The 21,230-nt window shown below is 47.9% G+C and overlaps 1 protein-coding gene across 2 annotated transcripts in view; it reads left to right on the top strand.

Moving 5' to 3' along the window:
* The window catches only part of ROR1 (receptor tyrosine kinase like orphan receptor 1), a 423,340-nt gene that overhangs the window by 139,152 nt on the left and 262,958 nt on the right, over positions 1–21,230 (top strand). Inside the window, exon 1 of one of the 2 annotated variants that reach the window (XM_051857667.2) lies at positions 11,715–11,834. The exons of the other annotated variant lie outside the window; for it this stretch is intronic. The gene's annotated coding sequence lies outside the window, so the exon portion shown is untranslated. Of the gene's footprint in view, positions 1–11,714; positions 11,835–21,230 lie in introns of those variants that run through there. 2 annotated transcript variants of the gene reach the window in all.

Below are 21,230 nucleotides of genomic sequence, written 5' to 3'. Positions count from 1 at the left end.
AACATGCATTTCTCCTACTGAAGCATGCTCCTGCTGAAATGCCAGAGCTCTTGTATATAAACAAGGCGAGACACAGACAGAGGTCACAACAGGATTGGGAGCTGGGATCCGGGATTTCCCACATCTTTTTATAGAAAGACATATTTTTCCAAGGAAACGATTTTTCCTTGTTTATGTAGGCAAAATATATTTGTGCAGGAGACACTGAAAATTGATTGTACTTGCAGATAAACAGTGCTCATATTTTGGTGCAGTAAGTTTTAAGATACTTCCCCCAGGCCCTGTTTATGAATGTACATGTTGTTGAATGATGTGCAGGTGTATTCAGAAGATGTCTTCTGTGGGACTCACTTTAGTCACAGTGTATGGCATGCCTACTTGCCCACAGGTGGTTGTAGGGGACCTGAATCTTGTGCCTCCCCTGAGTGGTTCAACTGCCCACCCCTCAGACTCTTGGCCACTTGTTGGTGGACAGAGAGCTGTTATTACTGGCACCTGTTACTACCTTATTCCCTAGGGCAATCCTGCAGCTCAACCTGCATAGCTCCCATGTAGCTGGCCCAGAAGTGCCAGCTCCCAGGCCTGACCTGCCCCAGGTCGTGGAAGCCCTGGCTTTTCCCACTGTGCTAGTCTCAGATGAAGACTGTGCTGGGGGTGGGCATGGCGTCTCCAGCAGTCTTCATGGGGGCTGGCTGATGCAACCAGAAGTGCAGGGACTTAAGGCCCATGAGTGAACTGTGACCAAGATGAGTTAGGGGAGGGACAGGTGGTTCTGAGCCAGCTGAGTTCTGTACAGCTTCCTTCTGGTGACCTGGCACAGGCAGTTTCCGTGATGCTCTGGCAGCTTGGGGACCAAATCAGTGTGCTGGAACTGTTTTATCTCCTCTCCTGCCTCACCTCCCATCTTCTCTGCCTGCCTTTACCCTGCATTGCACCCTCCTGCCTCTTGGAAAATTTTAGCATATATACTTTTCCTCAGGTTCTGTTTTCTTCTTCCTTCCTTCCCTCCCTCCCTCCCTTCCTTCCTCCCTCTTTCCCTTCCTTCCTCCCTTCCTCCCTCCCTTCCTTTCTTATTTTCACCAAGGAAACTGAGCTAAGATGTAGGTCATTACATTTATGATATCTCTGTTCAGTGAACGCATATGAAAAGCAATACTGAAAATGCAGTCATTGAACGGAGGTGGGTTTTATTGAATATAACAGCATCTGTATGCACTTGAAGCGAGTCGTGTTTGATGTTGTCTTCAGATAGCACATGGTGATAGGTGGCTTGAAGGATCCCTTGAAGCCCCTCCCTGCCCCTCCCTACCCTCTTGTCCTCAAGGTCTAGAAGCCACCATTGGGTCGTGCAGGTGAGATACAGTTCGCTACGGCTGTTTTACCCTCTACTTGACCCTCTTGTTGCAGTTAAAGACTCTCAGATATAAACCTCACCCATGTAGCCTCTTCCTCCTATTGCCTTGTGTGTGTGTGTGTGTGTGTTTGTGTGTGTGCCAGGAGGGTTGAAGTCTGCACACATTTTCTCTGGGCGAGGCGCTGTACACATCTGGGTCAGCTTTATTCCAGTTTTCTTTCTTTTTCTTTTTTTTAAGTCAATCCGTGTGAGTAACTGCTACATAAAACCGTGGAGAAAATGGAATAAATATGTTGGAAATGCTAGAAAGTGATCTGCACTTGTTTATTCTCTCTGGTCTCACTTCCTGGGCTTATTTTTAAAGCATTCAAAGAGTTTGAGCAATCTTTAGGAGTTGTTTGGCATGCTGCAAAAAATATGGTGTGTTCTCTAATGTGAGGGAACTTTTACACTGTGCTTCCTGGTTTGCAAGAGTGTGGGAGGGCAGGGAAGGGGCGGGGGACCGGTCTCAGCAGACAGAGCCGCCTCTTGCCTGTTGATTACAGTTCTCTCGAAGAGACACTTAATCTAGTCCGTAATTCAGGGCACTTAATGAACTGAGCAGTGTTCCCCTGGCTTCCTCTTGTTTCCCAAGGCTGGGATATCCTCCTGCACACCGTCGTGTTTTCCAGCAGTGCTACGTCTGACAGGTCCTGTGCAAACTCTTTGAATGATGAAGTAGACGGCGAATTTTTCAGTTGGCTGACTCAGTCATGGTGGAAACATGGTTTATATAGGAACAGTTAGTGAATGGGATGATGTACTTGTTTGCACAACTTCCTGTTTTCAGACAGAGCTCTGTGTCCACAGAAAAGGCTGCTTGGCTGGCCTAGGTAGAAACAGAGATGAGAGAGACCTGTGAAGATGGAATGGTGAAGGGAGGCGGTGTCCAGGGTCCCCTAGGGAAGGAGGAGTGCGAAGCAGTAGACGTATGGACTGAGAAAACTGAATGCTGGTCTTGGCCTCTTGAAATCTGGTCCTGTCTTTGAGGCCTCTGGGAGGCTTTTCCTGGTCTCTGCATCAGTTATTGGACCTCCTATGATCTGTGGCCCCTGGGAGACCTTTGTCCTGGCTCTGCCCCAGGAGGGCCACTTGTGTTCTTGCCTGGTAGCCTTCTCTGGACTGTGAAGGAAAGTCTACGTAGCCTGGCCTCTTCCTTTTCTTTTCTTTTTTCCCCAAAATTTATTTAAATTATTTGAAAGGCAGACTGGAAGAGACAGGGAGACACAGAGAGAGAAAGAGATCAATCTCTGTCTGCTTGTTCACTGCTCAAATGGCTACAGCAGCCAGGGCTGCACCAGGCCAGGAGCCTGGAACTGCATCCTGGTCTCCCAAGCGGGTGGTGATAGGACCCATGTGCTTGGGCCATCTTCCGCTGCTTTCCCAGGCTCGTTAGCAGGGAGCTGGATCAGAAGCAGAGTGACTGGGACTCCCAATCTGTGCTCCAGTATATGAGATGCTGATGGTGTGGGTGGTAGCTTCACTTGCTGTGCCAAAACAGATGCCTGGCCACTTTCTGTTGTGTCTGTGTGACCCCCAGGGTTCTTTGTAGAGTGTCTGTCAACCCAGAGTTTCAGAAGGATGAGGACATTCATCCGGTGCAGTGGGTTGAATAGTGGCTCCATCACTGCAGGTGCACATCCCTTCCCAGCAGCCCTGGGCTGCCAGCTTCTGGAGTTTTATATCAGAGGGGTATCAATTAATTTTATGTAAGTGATTCTTTTTTCAAGCTTTATTTATTTATTTCAATGAGAAAACTACAGATAGAGATCTATCCACTGCTTCACTTTGTAAATGGTCTATCAAAGCCAGGGCAGAGCCAGGTGAAGCCAGGAACCAGGAACTCCATTCTGATCTCCCACCTGAGTGGCAGGAACCCAAACTGTAGGGCATCCTCCACTGCCTTTCCAGGCCCATTAGCAGTGAGCTAGACGGGGAGCAGAGCAACAAGGACTTGAACCAGCACTCTGATGCAGGATGCTAGCATCTCCAGCAGTGGCTTAACTCCCTGTGCCACAGGGCCGTTCCCCACGTGCTTGTTTCTGACTCTCTCTACAACCTGGTGACTGCAGGGAAGTTATTTGCTGGTTACAAACTCTGGTGCCTTCAGATGTTTGGGGGAAAGAGTGAAATTAGAGCCACTTTAAAACTCTCCTTCACCACGATATTTCAAAACTTGCAGCCTCAAGTACTGCTTGCTTGTTTGTTTGTTTTTAAACCAAGGAAGTCTATGGCATAATCTCTGGAGTTAAACAGACTCAGGTCTGAGTCTTGACTTTGTTGCTCACTCCTCTAGCATGGCCTGCTGGCCCTGTGCCTCGGTTTCCTCAATCTGTAAAATAGATATAACAGGTGCTATCTCTCAAGCAGGTCTATTAGTAGGCATTGCTACCTGTAGTGTTGGATCATTGTTTCTTTAGACCAAAGAAATCACTAATGCTCCTATTCAAGGGAAAGGAAGAAACAAAAAGTTGAATGAATACAAAGTTTGAGCCATAAAGCATTAGAAGAAACACTTTGACCTTGACAAGGGATATGCTGGGGGAATGGGGAAGGAATTCCTGCCCAAGCTCCAAGAATCAGGTTTGGGCCATAAGAATGAGACTGGCTTTTTCTACTCATTCATCAAACATTTCTTGAGTCCCTCCCACAGGCCATGTGTGTGTGTTCACGCATGCACATGTGTGTTTGTGGTGGGTGTGGGCCAAGGTAAATTAAGGTATCATTGGGGGCTGGCGCTGTGACATAACATGTAAAGCTGTTGCCTGCGGTGCCGGCATCCCGAATGGGCGCCGGTTCGAGTCCCAGCTGCTCCACTTCTGATCCAGCTCTCTACTATGGCCTGGGAAAGCAGTGGAGGATGGCCCAAGTCCTTGGGCTCCTACACCCACGTGGGAGACCCAGAAGAAGCTCCTGGTTTCCTGGCTTTGTATCGGTGCAGTTCCAGCCGTTGTGGCCAATTGGGGAGTGAAGTGGATGGATGGCAGATAAAACATGCTAAGATGTGCCATTGGCTGTGGCTGGAGGCAGAGGGACTGTATACAGCCCACGGGGCTGCAGACAGATCTCTGTGCTGCTGGCTATGTTGGAGTGTCTCTCTTGAGTTTGGAGGAGGCCATGGCCCTTCTTAAGGAATGGACAGTGTAGGCAGCTCCCCCTCTGATATATGCCTTCTCTCTGTTCTTTTGAGTTGAACTGCTGCTACTACAGGGCACAGGAAGACCTGCTGGCTGCACAGCTAGCCTGTATCTGGTAGGGACTGACAAAACAAATTCACCAGTGGTGTGAGGAGAAGCACCTCAGATAAGAAGTGGGCCAGTTCTACTGGGGCTGCTCCTGTTAATCCCACATCTTCCCTATCTTAACTTGCTGGGGCCATTTATTTTTACTTTCTTCCCTCTATTTAATAACTTATATTTCCAGTAAGTTGCAGAAAAAAAGGCTTCACCTCCAGGAATGCAATGTGGGTTTACTTCTGGTAAAAAGTGAAGAAAAATTTAGCTTCTGGATATTTCTGTGCTTGATAAAGGGCATAGTGTGTAAATGTAGGTCACAAAACCATATCTCCAACATGTTCTGAATTTCATAAAAGGAAAACCATGTATGCATATATAACATAAAATACCCTTTAGGTTACAAGATTTTCTTCTTTATTTTCCACATTTTTTTTTCTTCCAGAGAGCAAATAAATCTTAAATCTCAACAGAAGTTCCCAGTATAATCCCTGTGCTCAACTTCAGAAACAAAAACAGATTTCTTGGGAGGAAGGGAAGAGGTAGAATTCGGGGTAGGCTGTGTGTTTTGGAAAGAGTTTGGCTTCTCTCTTGTAGGGAACTCTCGCTGATTGGTGAGGATCCTCACGGCTGCTTTATTAATTCATTCAGCTGGTATTGGTTGAGCAACTACTCAGCAACCAGTCACTTCTCTAGGCAGGCTTATTTTGGCCTGAAAGCCAATCCCTGGCTTGTTCCCGCTGCTTTCCCTGAGATTTTCTTAGCTGGACCCCGTGTGGCCACAACACCCTGTGATTCTGTCATCGCCTCTGTGCCTGTGGGGCCACTCCAGAGCCTTCCATAAACAAACCGTCCAGGCTGTTTGGATAAGAGCCGGGAAAGACAATAATAAACCCAGGAGGATGGCATGGCCAAGGTGGCTCCTGCTGGCAGTTCTTAATGGCTTTTCACACACGATGAGCACTTTATTATCTGCAGTTCAAAGCCATGTCTGCACAGGGCAGCGGCCCTCTCAATGCCAGCCTTGCCCCCGCAGCCTTCCCTTGCTAGGCAGCCTCAAGTTCAAGGGAAGGCTCTGGTTGTTTCTGGGAATGCACATAAATCTCAGAGATGCCCCCTACCTGAGGCAGGAGCTGTAGGTTAGGTTCTTGTATCCATGTTTTAAGAATAGGTATTTTGAAAGGGGGAAAAAGCTTTAAAAAATCATTCTTCACTAGCTCTCTTTCTCCACTTTAGCACTGATCAAATACCCGGAAGCTCTAAAATGAGCTTGCGTATTCACAAAAGTGAAGCACAGTGTTAATATCTTGTTGGAAGCAGGTTTCTTCGTTGTGACAAATTATAGGTGCAGATGCACAGGGCTGTGCTGACTTGGAGAATGTTCACGGCAGCCATGGAGGGAAGCAGAAAACCCCTGCTCCGGTTACAGGATGGCTCCTCTTCCTGGGAGAGAGGGCAGGCAGCAGCAGAGAGAAGGTAGCATCCACTGGTACTGCTGTGTGAGCTCAGGATGCAACCCGCCCCAGAATCTCAGCTCCTGCCTGGGGTCAGAAAAGACTTCTTAGGAGGGAGGGAAAGGGAAAGGGAAAAGGAGAGGGAGAGAAAGAGAGCAGGAGCGAGCTGTTAGACAAAGCTGAGAACTGAGGTAGGAAGATAGGTGAGCTCTCTTGAGATGATCCTAGTTTATTCTTCCAGATTGTTCCGTGAACCGGGCCAAGAGCAGATGTTCTGTTCATATCCCACCCTCAGAGCTCTCTTCTCTACTTTGCAAACAAGTCTTCTACTGGTGAGTTCAGAAGTGATCAACGAAGTCAGCCATTAAAAAAAGAAATTGGTTTGACGCTGGCCGGCTTCCTCCTTGCCTCCCACCCCGTCCCCAGCAGAATCGGTCTTGTGCGTGTGTTGCTTCTGTGTGACTGACTCGATTGGTGAGTGCCGTTGGAGTGGACAGGCACAGCGTGGAGGGCAGATGGGGCCTGGGAGAGCCCCTGAAGGAAACTGGCACAGGGTTGTAAGTGGGAGCATGTGCAAAAGCCACTTGTTCCTGACGCTCCTTATTGGAGACGCCCCAACCACCATTTGAAGGCAGGTGTTAATGGCCATCTTCCTTTTAGAGAAGCCCAGTCTTCGAGAGGTTAAGAAGCAGCTGCTGGAGGCCATGTTAAACAGTCAGTGGAGAATCTGGCATTTAAGCCCAGCTCGGACTCCACCGTCCTAACCCACGACACCATATTGTTGAGCAGGGGGCCAGAGGGCAGGCATGCACATGGCTGGGAAGGAGCCATGGGCCTTTGGCATCCCAGCTTCTCATCCAGGCTGGAGGCAAGGCAGTCACTGCCAGCTGGTGTGTGCAGTATGATGGGATGGGGGCCCTCCAAAGGTGCACGCAATGTGAGATCTGGGTTATTCCTGGGGACATCGAGATGCCTGTGGTCAGTGCTTGCCTCCTCTGCACTTGTGGAATTTACTGCAGAGTTGGAGACTGGAAGGGAGTGGAAGAAATGCTATGAGTAGAGGCCTGGGGGAGTGCAGGGAGAGTGGTGTGTGTGGGGGTGGGGTGGGTGGGTGAGTGTGGGTGTCTGTGTGGGTATGGGTATGGGTGTGGGTATGTATGGGGTAGAGGTGTGTGTGTGTGGCTGGGTGCGTATGAGGTGGAGGGGTGTGTGTGTGTGTATGGGTGTGTGTGTGTATGGGTGTGTAGGTGTGTGTGTGTATGGGTGTGTAGGTGTGGGTGTGGGTAGGTGAGTGTGGGTGTGGTGGTGGGGTTCTTCAGTCACTCCTATTATTACTGAGGACTTAGGGCTCTTTACACAGCCCTTCCTGTGGCCCTGCCCTTGGCCCTTTATAACAGAAGACAGTAGCCAGGCTCATACAGGGACAGCTACCCTTCCAGTATGTCTCCCCTCGGGTACCAGTGCTTCCCTGGGCTTGGAAACATTTTTGATGGTCACAGTGAGTGGCAGGGGATAGGCGGGGCATGTGTGAAGGAGTGTGCTATTATCAGTCCATGGTGCCTCCTGAACCACAGGATGACATATCCTGCACTGTTGGGTCAGGCCTGCCAGGGAAGCATGCCTCCCGCCCACCCACACCCCCCCCCCCAGCCTCTGCAGTGGCCCTCTGGAAAGCCCGATTGTGTCCCTGGCACCTTTTCCCTGCCAGACACTCTAGGATGGTCTAGTTGTTTTGGCCCTAACCCTTGGGGCTCCAGGACAAGCTGCTCCCAAAGCTTAGAAGTGAAAATAAAAATTCCTACCCTGTTTTTCTAAGGCAGCCCAAGTAGATTGTTGTAACCTTCCTCTTTGCCTGAACAAAGCCTGCAAAACGATCTGGCAACTCTTGTGATAGGGAAGAGGATGAAAAGAGCATTCAGGGGGCCCTGTAGCTCTCAGCAGGGCTGGGCAAGGTGCGACCTGGTGGTGCATACTTGCCCAGAGTCTGAAAGGAGGGATTGGGGGGTGGGGGGTGGAAGGGGAGCCTAATAACACGGTAATAGGAGATAACAGACCACAAAACCCCGCTGACGCTGGGAATAAAAGAGGCCAGCGCTTCACAAACACAGGCTTGAATGAGTTTCGTGTTTAATGTAAATACACCTGCCATTTGCTCTCCCAAGTGCTACTTACAGGTTTTCCGACAAAACAGAGTTTTGAGCATTGCGCCAGTATGATTTGCCGCTGCCTGGGCACGGACTGTACACCTTGTTCCCAACCAGTCCCCCGCAGCAGAATAGGGGTGTCCGAGCAGCTTGAAGGAAGGAGGGAACTCACCTGCTTTCCCTCAGCCGGTGCTGCTGCTACCAGGCCTTCCCTAGGGACCCCTTGGCTGCCCACTGAGCAGGCAGGAGAGATGGTTGGCCAGGAGGAAGGCTCGCTCGTGCTGGAGGACAGCATGTGACTGTCATGCTTCAAAGTGTCCCCCTACATGAAGGGTGGAGACGGAAACCCTGAGTTTCTCCCCCAAACCCCTGCCTGGGTTGTTTTTTTTTTTTGTTTTTTTTTTTCCTTCTCTCATTAGAAACTCAGCTGTAGCTGCCCAAGGTTGCTTTGGGTTCCTGGGCTGTTCCTGTGCACTGTCAGCCTCAGGGCCTTTGCTCATCCTCTGCTTGAAAAGCTCTTCTCCTCCTTTTCCCTTCACCCTTCAAGTCTTTCCATGAATCAGCCGTGTCTGTCACTCACTGGGGGGTGCTCACCTGAACCTGCCCCACACCCAGGAGATCGGGTCACCTGTGACATTGGTTACAATGCCCCTACCTTTTCCTTTGTGCCAGTTTGGAATTATCTGTGTGATTTCTTGATGAATGTCTCTTTCTGCCAATGGGAGGGTACAGCCACTTCATTTTCCATGGTGATCCTGGCATTTTGCATGTGCCTGATGGGTACTCAGTAAGTATTTGTTCAGTGAATGAATTATTGAATGTATTACAGATAATTTAGAAAATATAGATAAGCAAGAGGAAGAGAAAGAGAAAAAATGTAGTAATCCTACAACCAAAAAAATTCACTTCTGATTTTTTATGTACACATTTTCTAATTTTTTCCTTTTCTATAAAATAATATTAAGACTTTCTCAATAATGTGGACAAGATTAAATATCCACTTAGTGTTTTACCATTCTATTTAACTAATCCTTTATTCTTAGTCCCAAATATCAAAAGTATCAGAAAATCTGTTCCATTTTCTGACCCAATCAGAACTTTACCGTATCCAAAAGGAATGGATGATGTGAAGTCAGGACTGACTGCCCAGGGAAATGGAGACGTGTGGTAGAGGGAATCGCAGACCACGTGAGGAGAGTCCTGGCCACTGAATTGGCTGTGGCTGGCCACACAGAAAGTGGAGGGGCTATTACAGAGCCGCTCCTGGTGGGGTGCAAATGTTATGAGGAAAGCCGCAGGGGCATTGTGGCAGGACCTCGGCCGGCGCGGTGGTGGCAGCAAGCACAGTGGCTGCCTTGGGACTTTCTGAGAACTTGGGGGACTGATGAGTGGTGACTCCAGGAGGGGAGGGAATCCCTGAGCGCTCCCTCTCCAGCCTAGTCCTGGGGCCCAGAGGGAAAAGAAAGCCAGCCCTGGGGAGAGGGAGGGCTCTGAGAGTTTGGCTTAGTGCCCCCTTGTGGCTGCTCTGGCTGCTCTGCCTCACTGGGCGCACCCAGGCACCTGCCCGGGACCACGGGCAGATGTGGGTTGGATTTGGGTGACTGCACCAGGAATATGCTCTAGGAGCTGGGTTCGAGGGTCACAGTGTTGTGCTTTCTGTCCCTCCGGGGGGGCAAGCTGACTGCATGTCAACGTGTGACCCTCCCTCCCCGCCAACAGCATCAGATCCTTGAGTTGCCACCTTATACTCTTACCAGCCTCACAACAAAGCAAAGGAGTAGTTAGAGCCCTCAGCCCTAATTTATACTTAGGTGCCCGGGACTTGGACAGTGTAGAAACCAGAATCTGAACACGTGTCTGTCCGAGTCCAGACCCTGTGGTTTATTTTAAACCACTGTGTATGAACATCTTCTCAGAAGCAGTCATACTGCTCTCTAGGGCGTTAGTGACCCAACAGTACGACTGGAAACAAGGCAGGCTCTGTGCTCCCATTTGGGGAAAGTTAATATTTCACATGCTCTCGAGAATTTAGGAGCTTGGTAAAAACTTTCTATTAAACAGGGATTTTCTTTAATTCCTTTTGTTTAAAGATTTTCTCGTGAAATACTCTGTGTACTGTGCCTCCCTCTGAGACGTCAGTGGTGCCAGAGACCGTTAGGGAGTTTGTGTAAATAGAGAGAAGGCCAAGTGCTGCCCACACAAGTAGTGAGGCATGAGGCTGAGCGTGTGGAACGGTTTCATCGTTGGCCCGGGGGGCTCCGTGCACTGTCAGGACAGGACGGTGCTGTCCCCAGGAGACAGTGACCAGCAGGAAGAGATCATCTTAAAAAGATCAATTTGCTAAGGAAATAAAAGTCAGTATAAACTACTGATAATGCGTATCTTGATGATTTTTAAAAACCCGACACTTCCTATAAAGGGCAGGAGTATCTCGAGAGTAAAATGCTTTGAAATGTCTTTGAAATGATGGTTCAGTGCACGGGGTCAAAGGCTAGAACTGGTTCTCTTCAAGCATTTCTTCAAGTGCCTCATTTGTATTTAGCATTGTTCTGGGGAGGACTGCATTATATTGACACATTGAGAAAAAATTACTTTTTGTTTTTCTAAAACTAATAGGAGCTTAGGCATTATGATTAAGGACCAAAAAGAGCCAATGCTGATGAATGCCTTCTTTCTTTGGCTGTAAAATTTAATAGCCGCCACTGAGAAGTTTTTTTTTTCTTTTAATCAGCAAAAAATTTATTTTGTCCTTGACATTTTATGCCAAAAATCAACCTAGAGAGTATGTTTTATGGCCTGAGCTGAATTGGCCTAAAGGTAGAGTTTTCCTATGAGCAGTGTTCATTGAGTTGGCTTTTTTGCATAAGACAACAACCCAATATCAATTGATTAGGTTACCTTTTCGGTGTTTCAGAAGGATAAAGAAAACTTAAACCAAGACAGCAGAATGTAATGGGAGAACTCTGTGATTTTTTTTGAAGACAAGATCAGTTCCATTGGCCCAATACTTCCTAGCTCTGTGACCTTAAGTAAATTCTTCTCCCAGAGCCTTTTTCTTTGTTCAGTTGGGGATCGTAACCATGCCAGCGTCGTCATGTTGTCATAATGATTACTGCACCTAAAGAATTCAGAACTGATCCTTGGCACTTATTGAATATTCACTAAATATTAGCAAGGCACAGCTATATGTAACTTCAAGCTTGCCTCGAAGATTGCCTTCTTTTTTTTTTTTTTTAAAGATTTATTTATTTATTTATTTGAAAGAGTTACAGAGAGGCAGAGACAGAGAGAGAGAGAGAGAGAGAGAGAGAGAGGTCTTCCATCCTCTGGTTCACTCCCCAGATGGCTGCAATGGCCGGAGCTGGGCCAATCTGAAGACAGGAGCCAGGAGCTTCTTCTGGGTTTCCCACATGGGTGCAGGAGCCCAAGGACTTGGGCCATCTTCTACTTCTTTAACAGGCCATAGCAGAGAGCTGGATCAGAAGTGGAGCATCCGGGACTCAAACTGGTGCCCATATGGGATGTGCTGGCACTGCAGGTAGCAACCCCACCTGCTATGCCACAGCACCAGCCCTGAAGATTGCCTTCTTATGATCCAACGGTGGTCGGGGTAAGCAGAAAGTTAAGAAGGTTCAGCTATCTAGAACCACTGAATGTTAAGAGTCACAAATGTAGAATAAATGTAGCTTAAAACACCGAAAGCTGATTTTCTCTCTGAAATGGTATAGAAATGCAGTTATTTTATTAACAGTGACAGGAAGTCCTTTGGAATCTCTAGTCTTTCTCTGTGAAAATAGCTGGGTTGATCCATAAACTCTGAGCACCTGTTTGGTGCAAGGGCACAGGCATTATGGGAGAGGTCAAAGAAATCTACCATACAATCCCTGCCTTGGTGGGTTTTTCAGTGTAACTTGGGAAATTAAATGGAAAAAATAAAATAGCATAATAACATCTAGCTGCCAATGAGTAGGGAAGGAAAGACCCCGAGCTTGAAGCATCGGTGATGGGAGTTGCCATGGTTTTGTGCTGGTGTTTACGGGAGGAGTAGAAAAGAGCAGGAAAGCCTCTTGTTATAGATGTGGATTAATGGCAATAGCAGAGTCGGTGCAGTGGGAACGAACAAGGCAGCAGGGAGGAAAAGTGGTTAGCAAGTGAAGGCTCATTAACATGGACGACTGCCTTTGAACCAGAAGTGGCTGGCTGGCTGGATCGAGTAGACCTGTCCATCATGCCATTCTCTCCCACCATGATTCATTACCCCAGGGTCTCTTATCTTCATATCAGAAGGAAGACAAGAGGCAGATACGGATAGGAGGAAGTACTTTGCCTTTCGCTACTATGCCAAACATAGTTTACATACCAACACTGATAATCTGTCAGCCCACCTCTCCTGGACACTTAATCATTTCCCTGGAATCCACTGGAATAATTTTTCTGTGCATTGCTAAGTATACTTCAGAGGGTCTGTTCCTTGAGATAAGGCTGTATTCCTTTAACCAAGTGGCATTCCCACACAACTCCAAACTGGCCTGTGTTCCCTATTCCTCAAAGCCAGCGTGGTCCCTCATAAATGCAGCCACCTCCAACAGCCTATTAATAACACTAATATTTGATACTTGTTGAGCACTAACTATGTGCTGGGCACTAAGTCCTTTAATATGTCCATGTGCAAATTCATTTCATTCACCAGAAGGGAGGCATAGTAGGAGTGAAGGGAGATGGATAGACCTTACAGAAAGATTGATTTATTGAATAATTCATCATCAATTAGGCCTATAAATATTTGTTTAGAGCCTATTCTATGCCCAGTTACCCTCTCCCCCTTTAAGATTTATTGATTTATTTATTTGAAAGGCAGAGTTGACAGAGAGAGGGGGAGAAAGAGAGAGAGCGAGCAAGCGCTTCCATCCACTGGTTCACTCCTGAAATGTCTGCAAGCGCCAGGGCTGGGCCAGGGCAAAGCCAGGAACTAACAACTCCATCCAGGTCTCCCACATAGGTGGCAGGGCCCCAAGCACTTGGGCCATCATCTGCTGCCTTTCCAGGCACATTATTAGGGAGCTGGACGGGAAGCAGTGTAGCCAGCACTGGAACTGGCACTCTGATATGAGGTTCCATTGGCGCAAGCAATGGCTTAACTCAGTGCACCACAATGCTGGCCCTTAGGCAGCCTTATTAAGTGCTGGCAAAATTAATGAACAGGAAATTAATGATTGGAATAACTCAGTAATTGAATCCTAACTACCAGTACAGATACTTTATCAGCATCCCACACTCTGAATTGACTACTTGTTTATTCAGTACATTTTGAGTTTGTGAGAACAGTGCTTTATTAAGCATTAGTGTATATATGAACCACCCAGGAATCGTGTTAAACTGCAGATTCAGATTTGGAAGCACTGTGGTGGAGCCTGAGCGCCTGCATTTCCAGCAAGCTCTAGGGGATGGAAATTCAGGTGCACATCCAAGGGACCTCTTGAAGCAGCAGTGTTTAGAAAACTAAATAAGTAGCAAAGGAAACAAGAAAAATAAAAGGTAGAAACACAATGTCATGTTCAAAACAGAAGGCGCAGCCAGCATGCACTTGGCCATGATCTCAGCTTAGTGTGATCATTTTCATTGTTGTCACTTCCACGGGCACCTGCAAGAATCTAAGAGACTGCACCCTCCAAGCCCAGTGGCACAGCCTGTAACTCCTAAAAGAAGAATGAGAGCTGTCCTGAAACATAATTTATGAGATGGGCACTGAAATTAGTAGACCTGAAGCCGGGAAACCTGTGTCTGTGTCAGGGCTAATTTACTTGCTGTGTGACCTTCGTTAAATCACTGAGCCTTTCTGTGTCTTGCTTTCCTCATCTGTGACGCAGACTTGCAGCATCTGCCTTGCCCACCCCAGGACGGTGGAGGTTAGTAGATCAGGTAGGGTGTGCAAAAGCTCATGGAAACCAAAGGAATGTTACAGCTATGCAAGTCTACAATGAAAGAGTACAGGGTCTTCAGCAGTAGGCAGGAGACAGAGGGTATCTCATGAGTTCTGGTTTGTCTCTTGTTTTGACAGTTCTCAACATACGTTATGTTCATGAGATATGCACAGCTTTTGGGGAGCTAGCTTCGATGGTATTCCAGAACAGGCCACTTTAACCTCTGCTGGGCCAATAGAAACCCCCAGATTATCATGGCTTGTTCTTCCCTGTACCAAATGCTTGAAGAGTGAAGGTGTGCTCAGAGCTGGGGATGGGCACCAACAGAGAGAAAGTGACATTTATTGAGCATTTCAAGAGAGCTTTCTTTAAAAGATTTATTTATTTATTTGAAAGGCAGAGAGAAGGAGAGAGAGAGAGAGAGAGAGATCTTCCATCTGCTGGTTCACTCCCCAAATGTCTACAAAGGCCAGAACTGGGCAAAACCTAAGCCAGGAGCCTGGAACTCCATCCGGGTGTCCCACGTGTGTGGCAGGGCCCAAGTGCTTGGGCCACGGTGTTCTCTGATAGGGGATGCCGGTGTTGCACACAGCATTTTAATCTGCTGCACTGCAACACTGGTCCCTCATGTGAGTTATTTTACTTAATCTTCACAACACCCTTAGGAGGAAGGTATTACCCCAGTTTCACAGAGGAGGCACATAAAGCTCCATTGCTGGAGTTTCGTTTGGTTCCTCTTTGTAAAAGGGAGGCCTCTCCAACTTTGAAGCCCTAACATTGTGATTACTTCCCTTTCACAGGACTATAAAGGTAGAACCTCTGCTTTCTGGTTAACAGTTCATTTGTCTGTTATTCCAGAGATCAATATCATGAGCTTAAGGTGAAGCTAAGAATTTTGCACTGACCACTTCTCTTCTTGCCACAGCATTGGAGGATTTTTTTTTTTTCAGAATTCTTTGAATTCAGAACTCACAGGCCTTCGAAAAGAGTCCTGCAACTCTCCTAAGAGCAGAGAGAGTTGGAACGAAAGACAGCAGGTTTATATTTTTTTAAGTGCTGATGGTGATGATGATGATGGGGTTTTATTGAGTAATTTTCATGTGCACGGATCACCCACATCATCCTCAAATAGCCCTAGGAAGTGGTGGTTTTGTTACCCACATTTTTATTTATTTATTTTTAAAGATTTATTTATTGAAAGTTACACAGAGAGAGGGAGATACAGAGTGAGAGGAGAGAGGAAAGAGACAGGAGAGAGAGCGGGAGAGAGGGAGGGAGGGAGGGAGAGAGAGATCCTTCCTCTGCTGGTTCCCTTCCCAGAAGGCCACCCAGACAGAGCTGGGCTGGGCTGAAGCCAGGAGCTTCCTCTGGGTCACCCACATGGGTGGCAGGGGCCCCAAGCACTTGGGCAGTCTTCTGCTGCTTTCCCAGGTGTATGGAACAGCCTGGAAATGAAGTGGCACCTATATGGAATGCTGGTGTTGCAGGCAGCAGCTTTACCTGCTATGCCACAGTGCTGGCCCCATTACCTACACTTAAGAGAAGAGGAAACTGGAGACATAGAGAGTTAGGAGACATATGCAAGGCCTGACACCTCCCAAGTGGGCAGCCTGGACTGTGGTTCTGGTTTTCCTAGCTCATCACTCCTGCTGATTCCCTTATACCACCCTACCCAGTGGGTTCACCACTGTCAATGACCACTTGGCTTAGAAATTAGAAGTGGCTCACAATGGAAAGCTCTTAAACTAGTAATAATAATGATGATCAAAACACCTGCCAGCATCCTCTGCTGCTGGGAAGGCCTCCTTGGTTGGCCCTGTCACATCCCATCACATCAGAGAGTGTGTGAGATCACAGAGCTGAAATAAGCCTGGGAAACTGATGTAAAACACATTGCATGTGACACCTGCCATTGGGTTTCCCAGCATGGTGCTGGGGAGAGATCACTAGGTTGCCAGCTAGGTAATAGGGGTCCCCACAAGGGCATCCTGTGGGCCGTGTAACTCTAGTTTCCACTGGAACAGGGGCCCACTGTGAGATCCTGTGAATTTGAATGGCACTGCAGACACCAAGTCCTATTGGCTTGGACTAGTTACTTAATCTGAGGGCTAGTGTTTTCATCTAGGTGGGGATTGTGAGAGAGCTGCCCTTTCAGAGTGATGCGGGGTTTATGGGCCCAGTGGTGCCCCATCCACAGTAGGTACACAACCACGAGAATCATTGCAGTGTGCTTTCTTCTGGGTTATATCATCCTTGGTTATTCTTCCTTTCCCTCTCTTTCCCCTTAAAACCTGTCACCAAATTCTGCATTTACCTCTAAATTATACTTGGAAGGAATCTATGTCATGCCCAACTACCATCTTAGTCCTAGCCAGGCTCATCTGAAGCCTGGATTTCTGCCCTCACCTCCCACCTGGTCTCTGGCTTGTACTTATGTATGCTGGAGCCTCTGGAGTGATTTTATTAAGATATAAACTGGACCATCCATTCCCTTCCTTAAAATCCTCAAGCAGTTTCCTATTGCACTTAGAAGCAATCTGTACTTCTTACCCTACAAGTTGCTACTTGCTGTAGTTGCTGCCCACTTCCCCACCTTCCCAGGATGCCTTGTGGTCCAGATTCACTGTGGTCCAACCATGCTGACCTTCTTTCTGTTCCTCGGATGCACTGAGTCCAGGGGCCCAATGATCTTGGCCCCTGCTGTTTGTCCTGGTGGCCTTGAACACTCTCCCCCAAGATTTCTGCATGGTCCTTTTTAGAGGCCTGCTGACTTCTCCATACAAAGTCACCACATACTGTCACCCAATTACATTCTTACATGTTTCCTTGATTTAATTTTCTTCAGGTACTCATCACTGCCTGAAACTGTCTTTTCCTGTGTTTATTTGTAGTGCTTCTCTCCCAGCCAGAAGGTGAACGCAATAGCTCTGCTCCTGCTTGCTTCTGAGCAAAGTGCCTGGCCTCCATGAGGCACTCAGCAAACAGATGGCTTGACTGAATCAATGCTATCCTTATTATAAGTTTTCTAAAGTAAACCTGAGTATAAACATGTCTTAAAAAAGAAGATGGGAGACTTTCAATGTTTTTCTTCAACTTGTGGCTTGAGATCTGGTGGTCATGGATGGTCCCAATGGGAAAGGGTGGGTGTAGGGCACAGCCCATTGTCCAAGCATTAGGGGTGTCACAAGAGGCCATCTGTTCAACCCCTGCCTGCAAATGCTTTGATTTCGTTGTTCAGTTAATCAACAAGAGGTTGTTGTGTGCTGAACTCATAGCTGCTAACCAGGAAAGACTCGGGCTTTGCCTTCGTCGAGCTCCTCGTTGGGCAGCAGGGACTGGCATCGAGCACAGCCGTTACCAGATGCAATGAGCACATGGATTTAATCAGGGAAACGAGGAGATCCTGGGGGCATTTTGTAGCCGGCCCTATTTTGGGAGATCAGGTTCACTCTCTAAGGGAGCGCTATGGTTTGGATATATGGTTTGAGTGTTCCCCAAGGCTCACGTGCTGGAAGCTGGGTCCTCAGTGTGGCCATGTTGAGAGGTGGTAGAAGCTTGAAGGCATGGTGTCTCATGGTGTCTTCAATGAGTTGTGCACTTGAAAGGGATTCATGTCTTCTTGAGGGACCCTGCTTAGTTCCTGTGAGAGTGGATTGTTATAAAAAGAGCAAGCCTGGCTCCAGAGCCTGTCTGGTTTCCTGTTCCTCCATGCAGTCTCATCCATGAGTGCTCCTGACATCTGTCCATCACCAGTAGCTGGGCAGATGGGCCACCCTATCTTGGGTTTCCAGCTTCTGAAACTATGAACTTGCTATGCCCTCTTTTCCTCAGAGAGTCTTCAGCCTCAGGTGTTTTGTTACAGCAACAAGAAACTTACTAAAACAAGAAGTGACACTTAAAGTAAATCTGATGAATGCCTGACTTTGCCTGCATTTTCTCATAGACTTCTCACACTCATCCCTGGAGGCCAGGGCAAGGTTGTACAGGATGGCCAGCAAGGGGGCTGGCTTTTTGGGATTTTTTTTACCCAGAGGACAACTTTTTCTTTTTCTGTCTTTTTAATAAAGTCACCCACATGTACTAGGTATGAGATGTTGCCCCAATGTGACTGTGAGGAATTTAAGGTTTGGGCCATTCTGTCCTGTTGCTTTTGTTTCTTCCACCCACATGGCCAGCTCCGGGTTTTAAGGAGTTAAAAAGTTGGCTGATGCCCCTTTCCATCCTAACACAGTGTCTCAACATCCCTAGGCCTTTGAAATCTCCTAGCAAATGAGAAACCAAAATGTAAGCGAACGCTTCTTGCCAGGCAGCCTAATGATTTGGCACACTGGAGCTGAGTGGTTTTGAACCTGGAGGCTGCCTCTGAGTACCTGCATCCCACACGCATGCAAGCCACCAAAACCTTTGTGAAATGGCCAATATGGTTTTATAGAGGGGGTTGGGGAAATGCTCATGAAATTGATCTTGAAGTACTTGGCAATTGCGAGCTTTGTCAGAGTCCCGAGTAAGAATAATTAACTTATTTTGGAGGATGGATTTACTTAGGAAAGTTCCAACTGCAATGAGGGTGGGCCCCTCTTTCCTGTTGATCCTGGCACATGCTCATCTCCAAGTAACATTTGCTGCAGTCTGGGTGGTTTGTCTGCTTAGGGCCATCCAGAAAAGTTGGTGGGAAAAGCCAAGAGGCCACTGGCACTTAGAGAAGTGGAGTTGGCATCGGTCATAGTGAGAGGCATTGCTTTTATTAGCAACTTAGTCATTTTACAGCAGGCATGGCAGAAGTGCCTGACATGCAGATTCAAGATGTTAATGTGATTATTAGAGGAAGTGGAGCTGATATACCCAGCATCCTGCAGAAGTCCCAACTTATGGACGTCGTAGCTCACCTTCTTCTAATGTGTGCATACGACTTGGCTCATAGGCGTGCTTCCAGAAAGACCTGTTGTCAGTCTCTGCTAAGTCACATGGGAAGGTGGTTGGATCCTGTGTGATCCCATGACTAAGTTCCCTGTTCTCCTAGATGGCGTGTCCCTGGTAGAGCGGTGTCATCAGTGGCTCCAGGCAGGTCAAGCGCTGGGAAGAGTGTCTAGCACATCATGCTCAACAGACTGATTCTCAGCATTGCTACCAACCTGCAGCTAGATCTTGCCTTCCTCATTCACCCCTTGTTTGCTCCTGCGAGGTCTGTAGGAGACTCCCTGGGAGAACCGTCGGGACACGCCCGAATCTGAGCCACACTGCCCACAGCTCTTCACCTCATCCTAACAATGGGAGGACACAGCGTGCCCTCAGATTGGCCCCTGTTAGAGAGCGAAGCTTGTAAAAGTCAGAGAGAAAGGTCTGGAAATTGACCACAGCTGGCCCGTCCCAGATAAAAAGGATTACACTAGCGTTTAGACCGGCAAACACGCCGATGGGTGGATTGGCACTTCCTGCCTCACAAAGGTGTGGCTTCTGCCCTTCACAGCTGCCCATCAATGTGTGCTTTCTTTCTCCCTCTTTCTGTGTGATGTAATTTTTCTTCTTTTGTCTGTCAGTAAGTGCTAAATAATAAGCACCTATCCATTGGAGGCCATCGTGGTTCCTGACCTTGGGAAATTTTGCAGCATGAAGAGCTTTTAGCCTGGCAAGGTCCCATTTGCGTGTTCTAAACCCATATGAAATATCACCTCCACTAGGAGCCTTCTCAGAATTCTCCCCATGTAGCCGGCAGTTTTTCCTCCTCCTCCTCCTCCTCCTCCTCCTCCTCCCACCCCCACCACTCATCCTTCTCCTCCTTCTCCTCCTCCTCCTCCTCCCACCCCCACCACTCATCCTCTCCCCTCCCTTTCCCTCTCCTCTTCACTTCCTCCTCCTCCTGCTTCTCCTGTTGCTGGTTGCTTCCCCAAACACCTTGGCCTTTAACCCTATTAGGGTTGTGGCTGTCTGTTTTTCTGACTCATGTGTTAGACCAGCAGCCCCTTGAGGGCAGCAGTGTAGGGGATACCTGGTAGTTCTCATGTGTTTCCATCTGCCCTGGTACTTGGGCTCTCTGTTGATTTGTAATGGCAAATAAAAGTGAATAAAAGAAAATGGCAAGTGATAAAATGAGGGCTACCTCTGTGTGCTTGAACAGCACTGCCTGTTCCCCTCTGCCGGCATGACAGCTCACATTGACCGACGGCTTCCTTTTGTTCCACGTGTGCTCTCCTTAGTGGCTGAGGAAATATAATCAGTATCACCACTTTATAGATGAGGTGACAACTCGCTCTGGAATTCCAGCCTGGCCATGGGACTCAGAAGCTGGTCCCTTAGCAATGACACTAGGCAGCATCTCCCTGGGAGACTTCAGGGAGAGCTTTGGGCTTTTTAATGGGTTCTCCTCTTGGAGGGAGCAGCTCTGACTTCTTGGACTCTACTATGAACTGACCCAATCACTGGGCATTCAGCTACAGTCACATTCTGTTGAGTATAACCCATGTTACAATGGAAGCGAGTCATATGGGCTGCATTGTTCACAAGTACGTTTGTTAGCCAGGGAGCATAAAACTCACCATAAACCTCTTGTCCTCATGGAATCTCTTCTTTCTGAGACCCACTTGCCATCATTGCATGTAAAGTTTAGGCAGTGCCACTATGTGACGGGCCTAACAGCGTTCTGATGTCCTGGTAGTCCTGCTTAGGCAGCAGGTGGGGAGAAGAGGGGGCACCGACATGTTGGCTGGGACAGCCTGGCCTCCCTTGCTTCCAGCTGCAGGGTACCACATGGAAGGTGAGACCTGGCAGTGTGAGTCCCTACATCACGCATTCCCCACTGTCCTGGCCTGGTCCGTAGCATTTCTGACCACTACTGAAGTCAGCAAAGGAAAATGCCTTCTGATGGCGCTTTCTGCTGAGGGCAGACTGTGCCTCTTTCTCAGTAGAGGCCCCCAGGTGATGCTGTCTTCATCATTCAGCATCCTCTTCATCACTTTACAGTCCTGGAGAAGGCAGCTGAGTCCTCTGGCCAGCAATAACAATGACAAGATTTGAACCTTCATCCCACTGACTTGATAGTTCTCGCCGTGGAGCAGGTGCTATGCCAGGGTGTTTGCCCCTCCTGCCTT

This window comes from Oryctolagus cuniculus, chromosome 7 (genome assembly GCF_964237555.1).
Source record: "Oryctolagus cuniculus chromosome 7, mOryCun1.1, whole genome shotgun sequence".
Taxonomy (NCBI): domain Eukaryota; kingdom Metazoa; phylum Chordata; class Mammalia; order Lagomorpha; family Leporidae; genus Oryctolagus; species Oryctolagus cuniculus.
Note: the sequence above shows the minus strand (reverse complement) of the source record. Positions and strands in the feature narration are given on the sequence as shown.